This window comes from Myotis yumanensis, unplaced genomic scaffold, assembly GCF_028538775.1.
Source record: "Myotis yumanensis isolate MYYU_CA2020_CCGP unplaced genomic scaffold, mMyoYum1.0.hap1 SCAF_20, whole genome shotgun sequence".
Classification (NCBI taxonomy): Eukaryota; Metazoa; Chordata; class Mammalia; order Chiroptera; family Vespertilionidae; genus Myotis; species Myotis yumanensis.
In genome coordinates, this window is record NW_027223771.1 from 18,058,020 (window position 1) to 18,075,089 (window position 17,070).

The window sequence follows — 17,070 nt, forward strand, 5'->3', positions numbered from 1 at the left end:
GGACTGAGTCCAAGAATACTCTACCCAGCAAGGCTATCATTCAAAACTGAAGGGGAAATAAGAAGCTTCACAGACAAAAAAAGGCTAAGGGAGTTTATCACCACCAAGCCAGCAATGCAAAAAAGGCTAACGGGACTGGTGTGAAAAGAAGAAATAAAAAACTAAGAAAGAAAACAGGCACAAAAAATAGAAATGGCTACAAACAAGTACTTTTCAATAATAACTTTAAACGTAAATGGACTAAATGCTCCAGTCAAAAGACATCGAGTGGCTGAATGGATAAAAAAACATGACCCATACATTTGCTGTCTACAAGAGACCCACCTCAGAAGAAGGGACTTACACAGACTGAAAGTGAAGGGATGGAAAAATATCTTTCAGGTAATTGGAAATAAAAAATAAGCTGGGGTAGCAATACTTATATCGGACAAAATAGACCTCAAGGTGAAGGTCATAACAAGAGATAAGGAAGGACACTTCATAATACTAAAGGGATCAATATAACAAGAGGATTTAACCCTGATAAACATATATGCACCCAATGCAGGAGCACCCAAATACATAAAAATCTCCTGGAAGATATCAAGGCAGAGATCAACAATAATAACAATCATAGTAGGGGACTTTAATACACCACTGACATCACTAGATAAATCCTATAGACAAACAATCAGCAAAGAAACAGCAACCCTAAATGACTCACTAGATCAGATGGACTTAATTGACATATTCAGAACACTTCACCCCAAAGCCACAGAATATACATTCTACTCAAGTGCTCATAAGACACATTCAAAAATAGACCACATATTGGGTCACAAACAAAGTCTCCCCCAAAATCAAGAAGATTGAAATTATACCAAGCATCTTCTCAGACCACAGTGGCATAATATTAGTAATAAACTACAATAAAAACAACCCAAAATACTCAAACCCTTGGAAGCTGAATAACATGTTATTAAATATTGATTGGGTTGCCAATGACATCAAAGAAGACATTAAAAACATCCTGGACACTAATGACAATGAAAACACTACAATCCAAAACCTATGGGACACAATGAAAGCAGTCCTGAGAGGGAAGTTTATAGCTCTACTGGCCTATCTCAAAAAAACAAGAAAAAATGGTAGTAAATCATATAACTCTACAACTCAAAGAATTAGAAAGGGAGCAACAAGAAAACCCCAGAGTGATCAGAAGGAAGGAGATAATAAAGATTAGAACAGAAATAAATGACATAGAGACCAGATAAAACAATACAGAAAATCAGTGAAACCAAGAGCTGGTTCTTTGAAAGGATAAACAAGATTGACAAACCTCGAGCCAGGCTCACCAAGAAGCAAAGAGAGAGGACCAAAATAAACAAACTCAGAAATGATAGAGGTGAAATAAAGACAGACCCCACAGAAATACAAATGATTGTTAAACAATACTACGGACAACTCTATTCCAACAAACTAGACAACTTGGAGGAAAGGGACAAATTCCTAGAAAAATACAACATTCCAAAACTCAATCAGGAAGAATCTAAAAATCTCAACAGGCCAATAACTCTGATAGAAATTCAAGCAGTCATCAAAAAGCTTCCAGCAAACAAAAGCCCAGGACCAGACGGCTTCAGAGGGGAATTTTACCAAACATTTAAGGAAGAACTAAAACCTATCCTCTTCAGACTACTACAAAAAATTCAAGAGGAGGGAACACTTCCAAGCTCATTCTATGAAGCCAGCATCACCCTAATACCAAAACCAGGTAAAGACAACACAACGAAAGAGAATTACAGGTCAATATCCTTCATGAACATAGATGCTAAAATCCTCAACAAAATCTTAGCAAATCGGATCCAGCAGTACATCAGTAAGATCATACACCATGACCAAGTAGGATTTATCCCAGGGATGCAAGGATGGTACAATATCCGCAAATCAATAAACGTGATACATCACATAAACAAATAGAAAGAAAAAAAAACAAATAGTCATATGAATTGATGCAGAAAAGGCGTTTGACAAAATCCAACACCCATTTCCGATAAAAACTCTCAGCAGGGCGGGAATAGAAGTATCATACTTCAACATAATAAAAGCCATATATGACAAGCCCACTGCCGACATCATTCTCAATGGACAAAAACTAATAACATTTTTACTAAGAAGAGGAACGAGACAGGGATGCCCACACTCACCATTCCTGTTCAACATAATAGTGGATGTATTAGCCATTGTAGTTAGACAAGAAGAAGAAATAAAAGGCATCCAAATTGGAAAAGAGGAAGTAAAACTGTCCTTATTTGCAGCTGACATGATATTATTCATACAAACCCCTAAAGTCTCCATCAAAAAAACTATTAGACTTAATACATGGATTTGGCAATGTAGCAGGATATGAAATTAATCCCCCAAAATCTAAGACATTTCTATACACCAATAGTGAACTTTCAGAAAGAGAGACTAAAAAAAACAAAAAAAAAAACAAAAAAAAACAATCCCATTTACCATTGCCCCCCCAAAAATTAAGCTACCCAGGAATAAACGAACTAAAGAGGTAAAAGACCTCTACCCAGAAAACTACAGGACGTTGAAAGAAGAGATAGAGGAAGACATAAACAGATGGAAGAACATACCGTGTTCATGGATTGGTAGAATCAACATCATCAAAATGTCCATACTACCCAAAGCAATCTATAAATTCAACGCACTTCCCATTAAAATACCAACGGCATATTTCAAAGATCTAGAACGAACTCTCCAAAAATTCATCTGGAATAAAAAAAAGACCCCGAATAGCTGCAGTGATCCTGAGAAAGAACAAAGTAGGTGGGATCTCAATACCTGATATCAAGCTATATTACAAAGCCACTGTTCTCAAAACTGCCTGGTACTGGCACAAGAACAGACATATAGATCAATGGAATAGAATAGAGAGCCCAGAAATCGGCCCGAACCAATATGCTCAATTAATATTTGACAAAGGAGGGAAGAACTTACAATGGAGTCAAGATAGTCTCTTCAATAAATGGTGTTGGGGAAATTGGACAGATACATGCAAGAAAATGAAACTAGACCACCAACTTACACCATACACAAAAATAAACTCAAAATGGATAAAGGACTTAAATGTACGTCAGGAAACCATAAAAATTCTAGAAGAATCCAAAGGCAACAAAATCTCAGTCATATGCCGAAGCAATTTCTTCACTGATACAGCTCCTAGGGCACTTGAAACTAAAGAGAAAATGAACAAATGGGACTTCATCAAAATGAAAAGCTTCTGCACAGCAAAAGAAACCATCAACAAAACAACAAGAAAGCCCACTGCATGGGAAAACATATTTGCCAACATTATATCTGATAAGGGCCTAATCTCCAAAATTTATAGGGAACTCATACAACTTAACAAAAGGAAGATAAACAATCCGATCAAAAAATGGGCAAAGGATCTAAATAGACACCTTTCAAAAGAGGACATTCAGAAAGCCAAGAGACACATGAAAACATGCTCAAAGTCACTAATCATCCGAGAGATGCAAATCAAAACAACAATGAGGTACCATCTCACACCTGCAGAATGGCCATCATCAACAAATCAACAAACGACAAGTGCTGGAGAGGATGTGGAGAAAAAGGAACACTTGTGCACTGCTGGTGTGAATGCAGACTGGTGCAGCCACTATGGAAGGCAGTATGGAGGTTCCTCAAAAAACTGGAAATGGAACTCCCATTTGACCCTGTGATCCCACTTCTAGGAATATATCCCAAGAAACCAGAAACACCAATAAGAAAGGATATGTGCACCCATATCTTCATAGCAGCACAATTCACCATAGCTAAGGTCTGGAAACAGCCTAAGTGCCCATCAGTAGATGAATGGATTAGAAAACTTTGGTACATCTACACGATGGAATGCTATGCTGCTGTAAAAAAGAAGGAGATCTTACCATTTGCAACGGCATGGATGGAACTGGAGAGCATTATACTAAGTGAAATAAGCCAGTCAATGAAGGGAAAATACCACATGATCTCACTCATTCATGGATAATAAAGACCTTTATAAACTTATGAACAAAAATAGATACAGAGGCAGAGCTGCCTCAAACAGACTGTCAAACTGCAGCGGGAAGGCCGGGGAGGTTAGGGGGACAGAAGGGGTGGGGGGTAAGAGATCAATCGAAGGACTTATATGCATGCATATACACATATCCAATGTACATAAGACACTGGGGGTAGGGGAGGCCAGGAGATTGTCAAGAGCGGGAGAAAAAAGGAGACATATATAATACTCTTTGTAATAATTTAAGCAATAAAAAAAAATAAATAAAAATAAAATGTTTGAGGACCCCTGGTTTACAGGTTCTGGGAGGAACTCCCACATTGCCAAAATCAGGGAGCACATCATACAAATGTAGACCTGAACTTTGGATCTGAGCTTAGTGTCTTTTAAAGGTTCCCAGGCCCAGGGGCTGGAAGTGTGGCAGGACAGTCCCAGGACTCCACTATCTCAGAGGCCACAAGAGTGTGAGGCCCTGTAATAAGCTCCACAAAGCAGTACCCCTAAGCGATTCTACGTTTGCAGCAATCTGTGGAAACTAAAGTTCTGTTGAGAACTTGGCAACCACCACCAGGATTCATGAGCTCTGCTTATTAGTATCTTTCCCCAGCCCCTGGAGATGACGCATTATGTCAGGGCCCCAGTCCTAAGGGCACAATTTTGCCTAGTTGGCTATCTTTCAAGGGACTTCTCCTTCCTGTCCCCAACTGGGATCCTTTCCCTTCAAGTTTCATTCCCAGCAGTTGGGAAGAGTTTAAAACCCTATTTCAGACAATGTCCCTCTTTTATTCTCCACCATCGATGGCCCTAGGATCCTGAAAATTAGACTGAAACTTCTCACAAATACTTTGCCTTGTCTTCTCTGTTACCTTTAGATACAAAACCAGCCCAGGATTCCCGTGTTCTCCCAGCTCAGCCACACCAACCAAAATCTTACAGGGTGGCATTGCAGCCTGTCACCCTCTTTCACACATCACACCATGTATCACCCACAAGTGACTCACTCTTCTGGACTCAGTGACCTGGGTTTCAGGCTCTGACAGGTACCAGCACCCAAGGATGGAGTGTAAATGGAGTAAGGCTGAGTAGAAGTCTTCAAGCAAAACAGAGTCTGGGAGGCACATAGGCCTCAATGCTGACTGTTGCTGCTCAACAAGCTTCAGACAAACCACTGCACCTTGGGGACAGGGCCTCTGAAGCCTGGTCCTAGTTGTGACCCAGCGCTGGAGCCTATAGGTTAACAGAACAAAAAGGTCAAAGTGAGCACCTGGAAGCAACACCCAAACCAATCAGCACTGGATAAGACCCCTGGCCTGGGCTTGCATTGGCTAAATGCAGCCATAATTCGGCGCAGTGCACTTTGGGTAACTTACTTTTTCAGGCCCAACAGGTGGAATAAAGATCTCAATCACTGACTGATCATTGCAAATACTGGTGTTGGGGACCCCCGGCGGTGCTGGAAAATGACAAACTTAGGATTTGGGGGCTGGTCACAGGTTGCATGGAAGTGTTGTCTGCAACTGATCTCTTGTTTTGAGATGCATTTTTAGATTTCATGAAGTTCAGAATGCTCCCTGAGGTGAAAAGTATTATTTCCTTTATTCCTGAAGACCACAAATCTAAATGGATATGTTGTTTTTAAGTTTTTTTTAATTTGAATTTTATAGAGAGAATGAAGGAAAGGAAAAGATAAAAGCACTGATTGGTGCCTCCTGCATGGCCCCCACCCACTAGGCTTACACCCAGAAAACTTGGCTTGTGCGTCACAAGGAATCTAACTAGTAACCTTTCTGTGCGTGGGACTACACTCAACCAATAGACCCACTCCAGCCATCAGATATTTTATTTTTATCAAAACATCCTATTATTAATAGAAAAATCAAGATAGGATAAAATGTACATAATCTTCTCCTAGTTGTTTAAAAACAAAATTTTAAAGGGTACATGGCCAACAAGTTGACATTTCCTACATTGTCTGCATGTTTGCAGTCATTACACATTGTGAAACTATGGAGCTAAGAGTTACTGAATGTTCACTACACGTGCCAAGCCCTGGATTCAATGTTTTACATGAACTATTTCAACATAAATTGCATGATTATAGAGTTAATAAAAGGCAGGGCTGGAAGACAAACCCATGTGTCTCTAACAACAGAGTTCTGGCTTCTACTGTTAGCCTCTGTAACTATTAGGATTGGCTAGATGTTATTATAAATTACAAACCGACCCAAAGATTTATTGGTTTTTATATTTAAGAAGGTATCTTTCTTGTTCATGCCACATGATCTCCCTGATTCTCCTGGGACTTGTATAAAGAGAAGCCACCATATACATACCTCCTGGATATATCAGAGACGTGCAGAGATGGTGGCAAGTCTCAGTGCTTCCAGACTTTTCTGTTAGCAGTGACAGGCTTCACGCTCAGCACATTTCATTGGTCAAAGCACTTCACAGGGCTGCAGCAAATTCAGGTGGTCAGGAAGGAAGTCTGACATACTTGATAGCCACATTCATGTGAGTACATGGGGCCAGCCTCTTTTGGGGCTGTGTATGGGTGAAGAAGAGCAGTGAAGATTGGTAGGAAGTGACAGTGGAAATTAGTTCAGATGGTTCACTTTCCCCTCATCCAGGTGCATTTTGTCCCAGAGCTGCCCACAACCACCACTGTGTAGATTCAAAGGAGTAAACTTCAATAAGAGGAATTTGGTCAGAAGTCATTGGCCATGAACTCAGAGCCCACTTCTGAGTATGACCTTTAATAAATCCCTGGCTGCCTCGGTTCCCCCACTATGTTCGAGGTGAAGATCCACATATTAAGAATGTTTATTGGAAGGTACAGGACTGCAAGCATTCCAGCATCCATGTTCTTTGAAATTAATATTGATCACTACTCTGTCTCCTAGTCTCTATCATTTGCAAAGCTCAGGTGAAGGCTCCATCAGGTGGGGCTGAATGTAAAAATGCTGACATTAACATCAATGTTGGTCCTAGGTTCCCATTCATTTGTGCCTGAACCTGTGCTAAATGTGGTCCCTCCATTGTTCTCTTCATCCCCATTGGAGGAAGCACTGGGCCTAATTTTCCCTCCTTGTCTCAATGTTCCTGAGTGCCCAAGCTCACCCAGTAAATGTTGAGAGTCCAGGGGTCATAAAGTGATGCTCCAAGCAACCCCAGGCACATTCCTTATTAGGTGTCAGCATAGCTTACAAATGGGCAAGGGATTGACCTTCTCTTCAGGGACCAGAAGGACCACCAGGGTATGCCAGCCTTCTCCAGGGTTATCCAGTTCCTCATTCCTAAGGGGGAATTAGGGTCCTAGGATTCTTCACCCTCAGCTTTCCCCCATATGCACCCATCCAGTGGTTCCTTTTCAGGGATTCAGGATCATCCAGATCCTCCTCAAAGGCTTAGAGTCCACCAAAAACAGTGCCTCCACACTCTATTCTTCAATTCTGCCACCAGTCTTTCCCAATTCTCCAACTTCTCTCAGCCTGCAGTCCTGCAGTTCTATGACCCTTCACTTCATCCATCCATGAACCTGAGATGGGACCCAAAGGGGTATAACAGTGGCTTGGAAGAGAAGGGGCTCAGCCTGGGGAGCAGAGAAGAACATATTGTCCTCTAAATCACCCCTGTGGAGATTGCCTATGCATTTGTCTGTTCCTGGGGTGCACACAAGTAACCTCATAGGGAACATGCAGACATCATAAGCACACAAATGCACGGGTACAGAACATCCCCAGGCAAAGATGGACTCTCAGGTGCAGGACTTGTGGCCAGGCTCACACAGACCCAGACTCTAGACTCGGACATCACTTTGAGGGGAATACACAAATACACACAGATAAGAACACATGGGAACAAGACAGCATCACGATGCACACTCACACACACAATGGACACACACAGGCACACACCAGAAGGGACATATGTGGACACAGTAGACAGACACAAAGAAAATAAAAAACACAGATACAATCAGGAACACTCAAAGGGGCAGCAATTCACACATACAACCAACACTGACAAGCAAAGCAACACTCCCCTTAATGCTCAGACATACTAATACACTGTTTTAAAGGAAACATTAAGAACTGAGGTGCTGTCTTGACGAGGTAGTACAGTGGGTTGGAGAATCATCTCATAATGCACCTCCTCCCCCTCCCACACACAAACAATAGATTGTGGATTTGATCCTTGGTTGGGGCATGTATGAAAGGCAATTGATCCATGTTCCTCTTCCATTAATGTTTACTTATTTCTCTCCCTGTTTCTCTTTATTCTTTATCTAAAATCAATAAACATATCCTCAGCTGAGGATTAAAAAAGAAAAATGTAATAATTAAGGTATTGAATTTTCAAGAACATAGCATTAAATCCAGAGCAATCTCTCTAGAACAGTTATCAGAGAATCATTTGAATGCAGTCAATGTGTCTTCTTTTACCTGGGAGGCTAACAGAATCACTATCGCTGATCTCAGAAAAACCCCACATAATTCGTGTCATAGTCATGATCCCCTCCTTGCTTTCATATAACCACTAAAATACAATTGTTTCTGAATAAAGTCATCCCTTCATTTCCATAACTTAGGTTAGACTTTGAGTGATAAAAATTAACTTATCTTAGTAGAAGCTGTTTCTGAGGGATTCCAACATAACTTTAGGCACTGGAGTGAGGAGAGCCAGTTCTCCCTCCAGGTCCCATGTGGCCATGCACTCCCTGTAGATAACTAGAACCTAGAGGTGCAGGAGTGATGCTCTGAGTAGACCCAGACACCGTCCTCTATTAGTTTTCAGCTTAGCTTTCACATGGGCAAGGAACACCCTCTCCAGGGATTTCTAGTTCCTCATTATTAGTGGGGATTTAGGAGCCTAGAAGTCTTCCCCTCAGCTTTCCCCCACATGCACCCATCTTCACATTCCTTTCCAAGGATCCTGGATCACCCAGCTACTCCAAGAAGGCACAGTCTTCCACAAACATTTCCAATCCACGCTCTATACCTCCTGTCTGTCATCACAGTCTGCCCCAATTCCCCACCTTGCTACAGCCTGAGGTTCTATGAACTGGCCCTGTGCTTAATTCATACCTGAGATGGGACCTCCAGAGGGACACCAGATGCCTGGATGAGCAGGAGAATAAGGGGCTCAACTGGTGGTGGGGAAGAAAAACAGGTAGTCCTCTACATCACCTCTCCGGAGATTCACTATGACTTGTCATTGGTTGGGGTGCACAGACTCAGAGAGAAATATACAGATAACATGAGCACAGAAACATGCAGGTAGAGAACACCCCCAGCCTCTTCTGGGCACTCAGGTGCCGGACTTAGGTCCAGGCTCACATAGACCTACACTGTAGACATAGGCAATACCTTGAGGGGAACACACACACACACACACACACACACACACACACACACAGGAACAAACAATAGGGGCCACCCAGACAGTGCCACAGGACAAACACACAATGGACACACACACAATGGACACACCCCCATATGCTGGCAGGAATCCCTAAAACCAAACCTGTCCAGGGGCCCAACCTCACACCCCACGGTATATTGTCCCTCAGAGTCCAGGCTCCATCACCTCACTCCAGGTGCAAGGGTCTGCTCGGCACAGGCCAAACTTATGGAGCAGGGAGACCACCTGGAATGCATCCCCCCAATGTGGTATCATGTTGAGACCAAGCCTCTCCTTCAGGAAATGCTTGTACTTCAGAATGGTCTCTTTTTTTTTTTTTTTAAATATATTTTATTGATTTTTCACAGAGAGGAAGGGAGAGAGATAGAGAGTTAGAAACATCGATGAGAGAGAAACATCGATCAGCTGCCTCCTGCACATCTCCCACTGGGGATGTGCCCGCAACCAAGGTACATGCCCTTGACCGGAATCGAACCCGGGACCTTTCAGTCCGCAGGCCGACGCTCTATCCACTGAGCCAAACCGGTTTTGGCAGAATGGTCTCACCATTAAAAACACACAGCACCATTTTCTGGAGAATCCATGCTACCTCCAGGACTGGTTGGGCAGTGGTATTTTTAATGAAATGAAAATGGAAAAAATTACCCAGAAATGCAAAAATAGAGAGATTCAAACAATGCCCGCGGAGCTTAGGAGAGTGTATGGGCTGCTCAGAGGTAGGTGAACTTATTTGAGGTCCTCAAGTATTAGGGGCTGCTCCAGAATGCCTGGGAGGGATCTGGGCTCCTCAACCACCTGAATCCAAAATAGCTCAGTCTCCACCCCTGGCTGGAAGGTGCTGAGACCACAAAACCCATGTCCAGGCCCAGAGCTTTTCCCAGCCCCTTAGGGTTTAGTCTCAGGGAGCTCAGATGTCATAATTACTTGAGGGTGACTCTTCAGCTTAGCCCCAGTTCCCCACCCTCCACACCGACAGCAGGGCCCCTCCCCTCCTGTCCTCTCCCTCACTGTGTGCTCTGCCCTCATGAGAACCCTTATGGCTGGTTCACCACGGGGAAGCTGCCTGGTTTGTGATGGTGTTCGCATGTGTTGACTCGTTTGGTGAAAACACACACAAATATATTGCTCAGAGAGCAAGAGAGAGAAGAATAGGGAGAGGGAAACACCCATTTTGTGTTCCACTAATTCTATACATTGTTTGATTCTGTTTTTTTCAAAATATATTTTACTGATTTTTTACAGAGAGAAAGGGAGAACGATAGAGAGTTAGAAACATCGATGAGTGAAACATCTATCAGCTGCCTACTGCACACCTCCTACTGGGGATGTGCCCACAACCAAGGTACATGCCCTTGACTAGAATCGAAATTGGACCCTTCAGTCCACAGGCTGACGCTCTATCCACTGAGCCAAACCAGTTAGGGCATGATTCTTTTTTTAATATAAGCTTTATTTTTAATTTAAAGAAAAACTGAAAACGAGTATTTTTTACAAATTATACCAACACTGAAAACGTAATTTGGGAATGTTGAACATTAGTTCTCAATTCAAAATAATGACATGTCTTGGTGTTGGCTAATGTAAAGTTTATTTAAACCTAGTACTTTTGACCGCTGCCGCAAACAACCATTTCAAAAATACAACTAAAAGACTGAACGGACATCACCCAGAACCACAGGAAGGCTGGCTGAAGAGAGACTCTACAACTAGAAGGAAAGAGAACAGCAAATCGAGGCTCAGAGGCGGCGCAGTGTGGAAAATACAAAGGTACCGAGGTGTGCGCGCAAAGCGGGCTGGTGGCTGAGGGCGCAGTTGTCGTTTTCTGTCGGGAGTGAGTCTCAGACTCTGGGCTCCAGATCCGGGCAAGTCTCTAGGGACCCAGACTCAAACGGGAGAAGCGGGAATATCCGGCATCAGTTGGAACCTGAGGGCAGCTTTCTCTCCGAGGTTTGCAGCGGCTGCCGGGGTTCTGAGAAGCAGAGCCTCTGGGAACGGGACTGAGCGTGGCCATAACTGCTCCCTCCACCCGCCCTGTTGATCCCGCCCCGCCCAAACCCTGCGCACAGCCATTTGCCGATCGCCTCAGGCAAAGGCTGGATTAGCACCTCCCCAGAAGGCAGACGTTTTCCTTACAGCTGATTCCTATAGCCAGTCGGCCTGGGGGTCAAATCCCTCTAGTGTTAACTACAACAATTAAGGCTTGGCTAGAACAAGACTGCGCACAGAGACCACAAGGGGGTGCACCAAGAAAGCATAAAAGATGCGGAGACAAAAAAACATGACAGAAATGGAGGATATGGAGCTAAGAATCGCAATTTTGAGGGCTTGCCATAAATTTGTGCAGAGCCTCACGAAAACTAATGAGACCCTCGATGCTACGATAAAGAAATTAGAAAGTAAGCATACACAGACTGAAATAAAGAATATTATACCCAATAGCAGACCAGAGGAGTACAATAATCAAACAAAAGATTCGACAAAAAACACCCAATTGGAAAAGCAAAATGAAAAAAGAATCCAAAAGTGTGAAGATAGTGTAAGGAGCCTCTGGGACAGCTTTAAGCGGTCTAATATCAGAGTCATTGGAGTGCCAGAAGATGAGAGACAGCAAGATATTGAAAACCTATTTCAAGAAATAATGGCAGAAAACTTCCCCCACCTGGTGAAAGAAATGGACTTACAGGTCCAAGAAGCGCAGAGAACCCCAAACAAAAGGAATCCAAAGAGGACCACACCAAGACACATCATCATTAAAATGCCAAGAGCAAAAGACAAAGAGAGAATCTTAAAAGCAGCAAGAGAAAGAGGCTCAATTACCTACAAGGGAATACCCATACGACTGTCAGCTGATTTCTCAACAGAAACTTTGCAGGCCAGAAGGGAATGGCAAGAAATATTCAAAGTGCTGAATACCAAGAACCTACAACCAAGATTACTTTATCCAGCAAAGCTATCATTCAGAATTGAAGGTCAGATAAAGAGCTTCACAGATAAGGAAAAGCTAAAGGAGTTCATCACCGCCAAACCAGTATTATATGAAATGCTGAAAGGTATCCTTTAAGAAGAGGAAGAAGAAGAAAAAGGTAAAGATACAAATTATGAACAACAAACATGCATCTATCAACAAATGAATCTAAGAATCAAGTGAATAAATAACCTGATGTACAGAATGAACTGGTGATTATAATAGAATCAGGGACATAGAAAGGGAATAGACTGACTATTCTTGGGGGGAAAAGGGGTGTGGGAGATGCGGGAAGTGACTGGACAAAAATCATGCACCTATGGATGAACACAGTGGGTGGGGAGTGAGGGTGGAGGGTTGGGTGGGAGCTGGAAGGAGGGGAGTTATGGGGGGAAAAAAGAGGAACAAATGTAATAATCTGAACAATAAAGATTTAATAAAAAAAAAAAACGAAAAAAAAAAAAAAAAAAAAAAAAAACCTAGTACTTTTATATAAGCTTAACCATTTCATCCTTCCTAAAATTCAGTGATTATGATTCAACTTTAGAAGGTTAAAGCGGTCTTCTATGTAAAACCCCATATACCTTTTTGAAATACAATATATTTACACCAGCGAGGAAATGATAAAAACCTGTAAAAACCACATGGGACTTGCCGAAAAGGCTGCCTACATACAGAGGGAGCATTTCGCCTCAGCACACACACACACACGTGATCAAACAGACTCCCTCACGTTCTCTTACACAGCAACCTGCATGGTTATAAATGCCGCTCTAGCATGTATGAACTGAAAATAACATGTTTTAAAAGGTCCTTGAAGACACAGGGGAGTGGAATGAGCCAGCGCTGAGAGCAGCACCACACAGGCTGTTAGAAGGATGTGGCCGAGCTGCCAGCCCAGCTGGCTCCGCCCCTGGGGAAGCAGGCCCCGCCCCGTGGGAACAGGGCCTACTCCATGGGAACAGACCCCACCCCAGGGAAGCAGGCCCTGCCCTCAGAAAGCTGGCGGAGGCAGACCCAGAAAGACTGATGGTCTGGCCAAAACCGGTTTGGCTCAGTGGATAGAGCATCAGCCTGCGGACTGAAGGGTCCCAGGTTCGATTCCAATCAAGGGCATGTACTTGGGTTGCGGGCACATCCCCAGTGGGAGATGTGCAGGAGGCAGCTGATCCATGTTTCTCTCTCATCGATGTTTCTAACTCTCTATCTCTCTCCCTTCCTCTCTGTAAAACATCAATAAAATATATTTAAAAAAAAAAAGACTGATGGTCTTTTTGATGACCTCCACGGCCTCCTGGACCTCGTCCTCTTGATGACCAGAGGAGGTGGAATCTGATGATGTCGCCATGGGTGGGCTTGGCCAGAAGTCCATTCTCTCGAAGGCGCAGGCGCACCTTCCAAGCATCGGAATCTTTGGTTTCCCCGCTGACGGTGGCATCCAGCAGCCCCTTCCCAAGCATTGCGGTCACGATGTCCCAGGGCAGCTTCCTGAGCTCATTCTCTTCTTCCAAAACTTCGCAGGCGGCGTTGGCCCCGCGGCTGCCCAGGGGGTTGTCCCTGTACGTGGAGCCGCGCTCCCCAGGCTGGATGGTCAGCATGATCTCGTGGTCACACAGCACCGCCCACACGGGGTACAGGCCACCGGAAAGGGCCTTGCCCAGGAGGACGAGGTCAGGCCTGACGTTTGCATGGCCAACTGCCAGCCATCGCCCAGTCCTGGCCAGTCCTGTCTGGGTCTCATCCAATAAACAGGACTGGGTGCCTGGCGCAGAGCTCGCGCACACCCCTCAGGCAGCCTGGGTCGGGACAATGACGCCCGCCTCGCCCTGAATGGGTTCGACCATGAACGCAGCAACGTTTGGATCCTGAAGAGCACGCTCAAGAGCAGGTAGGTCGTTGTAGGGAATGATCTCGAACCCCGGCATGAAGGGCCCAAAGCCGTCGTCGCTGCTGGGGTCCGTGGATCTGGAGATGGCACACAGAGTCCTGCCCCAAAAGTTTCCAGCTGAGAAGACGATCTTGGCTTTGTCCTTGGGGATGCCCTTCACGGTGCAGCCCCACCACCGCGCCAGCTTGCAAGCGGTCTCCCCGGCCTCCACCCTGTCTATGCTCATGGGGAGAACCTGGTGGTAGTTGAAGAGCTTTGTGACGTTCTCCTCGTCTTTGCCCGGCACGTTGTTGTAGGAGGCCCGCGAGGTTGGCGTCAGCTTCCCCGCCTGGCTCTTCAGGGCAGCCACAATCTTGGGGTGGCAATGCCCTTGGTTGATGGCGCTGTGCGCACTCAGAAAATCAAAGCGTTTCCTGCCTTCCACATCCCACAAGGAAATACCTGTCCCTCTCTCCAGGGTGACCAGTAAGAGGTGGTAAAGAGCGTCCCAAAATTCACGCAAGATTTGAATTTTGCGTGAGCATTAACAATGGCAAAAAATAAAAGCCCAATTTTACTTGGTTTATTGAATCAGATTTTAATATTTGTTACCCTGTGATTTCAATCCCTTCAATTTGATAAGCATTACCAAGTACCAATTATGGCCCAGGAGCAGAGACAATCAAGACCAAGGCTTTGCGTGTGTACCAGCAAAGCTGTGGAGGCCATTTACCCGTTGTCCTAGTCCATACAAAACCCTATACTGTATACATTTTGAATCAATAAAATATTTACAATTTTTAATTATAAACCTGTGTTTTCTATCAAAATTACTTCTTGCGTGAATTTTGGGACACCCTTTAGTTGTGAGCGCCATACTTGGCTTCCCCGTTCAAAAACGTCATCCGACCATAGAGGGCCTTGGACCATCTTCTTAGTCGCCACGGATGTAGGAGAAGTCACTGGCGTGTGGGTGCCCCGCCACAGTCTGCAGACGAGCTAGCTTGGAAAGCATCGTGTCCGCAGAGCAAGAATTCCACCAATCAGCTACCCTTTCTCCTGCGGTTAGGATGGAAATGCAGATTGCTCAGCCTGGATCCAGGGACGACCTGCTGGGTCCAATAATCCCTGGGGGTGCCTCTGGCGCCAGAACCAGCGGCTATGTCTTGGTGGCAGCACATTGTTTGATTCTTGCATGGAGCCTGACTGAGGATGGAACCCACAACCTTGGCACTACTGAGATGATGCTTTAATCAACTGAGCTCTCTGGCCAGGGAGAAACTTATCAGGGGTTTTTAGTAAAATAAGTCACTAATGTATCTGAGAATAGTAGATACCAGAACCACTGAGATGAGAGGTAGTGATGGAAGACAACAATTCTCAGGTCACGCATCCCGGAACCAGAGAGGAGGGAGCCCGATTCTGGGTTGTGTCACCTGACAACTGCCCTCTCGTAATCCAGGACCCCTCAGCAGGTATCGGAGAGCTGGTTTCGGCCCAATTCCCTGCAGGCCAGGCCGTAGGAACTCACCTGCCAGAGGGATCCCACTCATTCCACAGACACCCTTGAAGCCAAGGCGCTGCCCCAGGTGGAGCCTAATGGGGAGGGACCGGGGAAGGTTGGCATTAGGCTGTGTCAGACCCGTCTCAGCCAGTCCCACCCCACTTGTCACTTTCTAATTAATTTCCTTTCAATGTGCACAAGTCCATACACCCAGTCACTAGTAAAACAAAATGATATACTACTGAAATATCTTATGTCCATGTTCAATGCCATCATTTTCGCAGTTGGAATGTAGTTATGACATTTACACCAGGGAAATTTTCAACTACCACAAACCTAGACTTCAATGTATCATTAAATGCTTAAACTTAAAGAACACTGGTGGAGAATTAACAATGCAGATTAAATGTATAAGTGTCTGGTACAAGTGGGCTGTAAATCATACATAGGGTAAAAATTGAGAAAAACCATTTTGTTTATAGAATTCAAAAACCAAGAATACCATATGGCCAAAAAATCAGTCGAGTCACTGAGGACTGAGTGAAATTGAAAAATATGTCTTAGAGGCTGCACCGCCCTCCTATTGGTTAGAATAGAATAATAAATTAAGTTTAAAAGTAAACAAAAAATCCTGAGCATTTTAACAAAGAAGATAAAGACAGTGAAAGAAATACATGAAGAAATCATCACCATCAAATATCTTTAAGGAAATGAAGTTAAAACAAAAGCGAGTTAACAGTACACTCATTGATGGGGCTAGTACTTAAAAAGATTAACCTTTGCATGTGCTGGCAGAGTAGCATAGAATTTTCTGGGTGGGTGGGAAGGCAAACTGATTGACCATTTGAGGTCATAGTTCCATATATGTTGAAATGTACCACATTCACTGACACTGGAACAGTTTAATAAAACATACATCTGTAGAAAGAATGGAATACAATATTCTGAGCTGTTTTATTTTTAAAACCCCAAACGTAGAAATAACTGAAATTATAGGCGGCTCAATAGTAAAAGTGGTTATCCATAGAATACAATATTTTCTAGAAATAAAAAATTATTTATATAAACGTTAGTGTTAAATCTCAAACATCTGTATAGCATGAAGAAAGCCAGTGTTTGTTAAAAAGAATTCACCTTATAGTGCCAATAAATTTATGAAAAATATGAACTACTCTATTGTAAAGGAAGGTAAATCAATGTCTGCATGGAGGGTTGGGGAAGCAGAAATATTACAAAATGACTGGGGGTAAATACAGAGTGTG

At 43.8% G+C, this 17,070-nt stretch overlaps 1 pseudogene; it reads right to left on the reverse strand.

The window, feature by feature from the left end:
- Nucleotides 1–13,632: 13,632 nt before the first annotated feature.
- Nucleotides 13,633–15,319, reverse strand: LOC138998541 (ornithine aminotransferase, mitochondrial pseudogene; annotated as a pseudogene).
- Nucleotides 15,320–17,070: the final 1,751 nt, after the last annotated feature.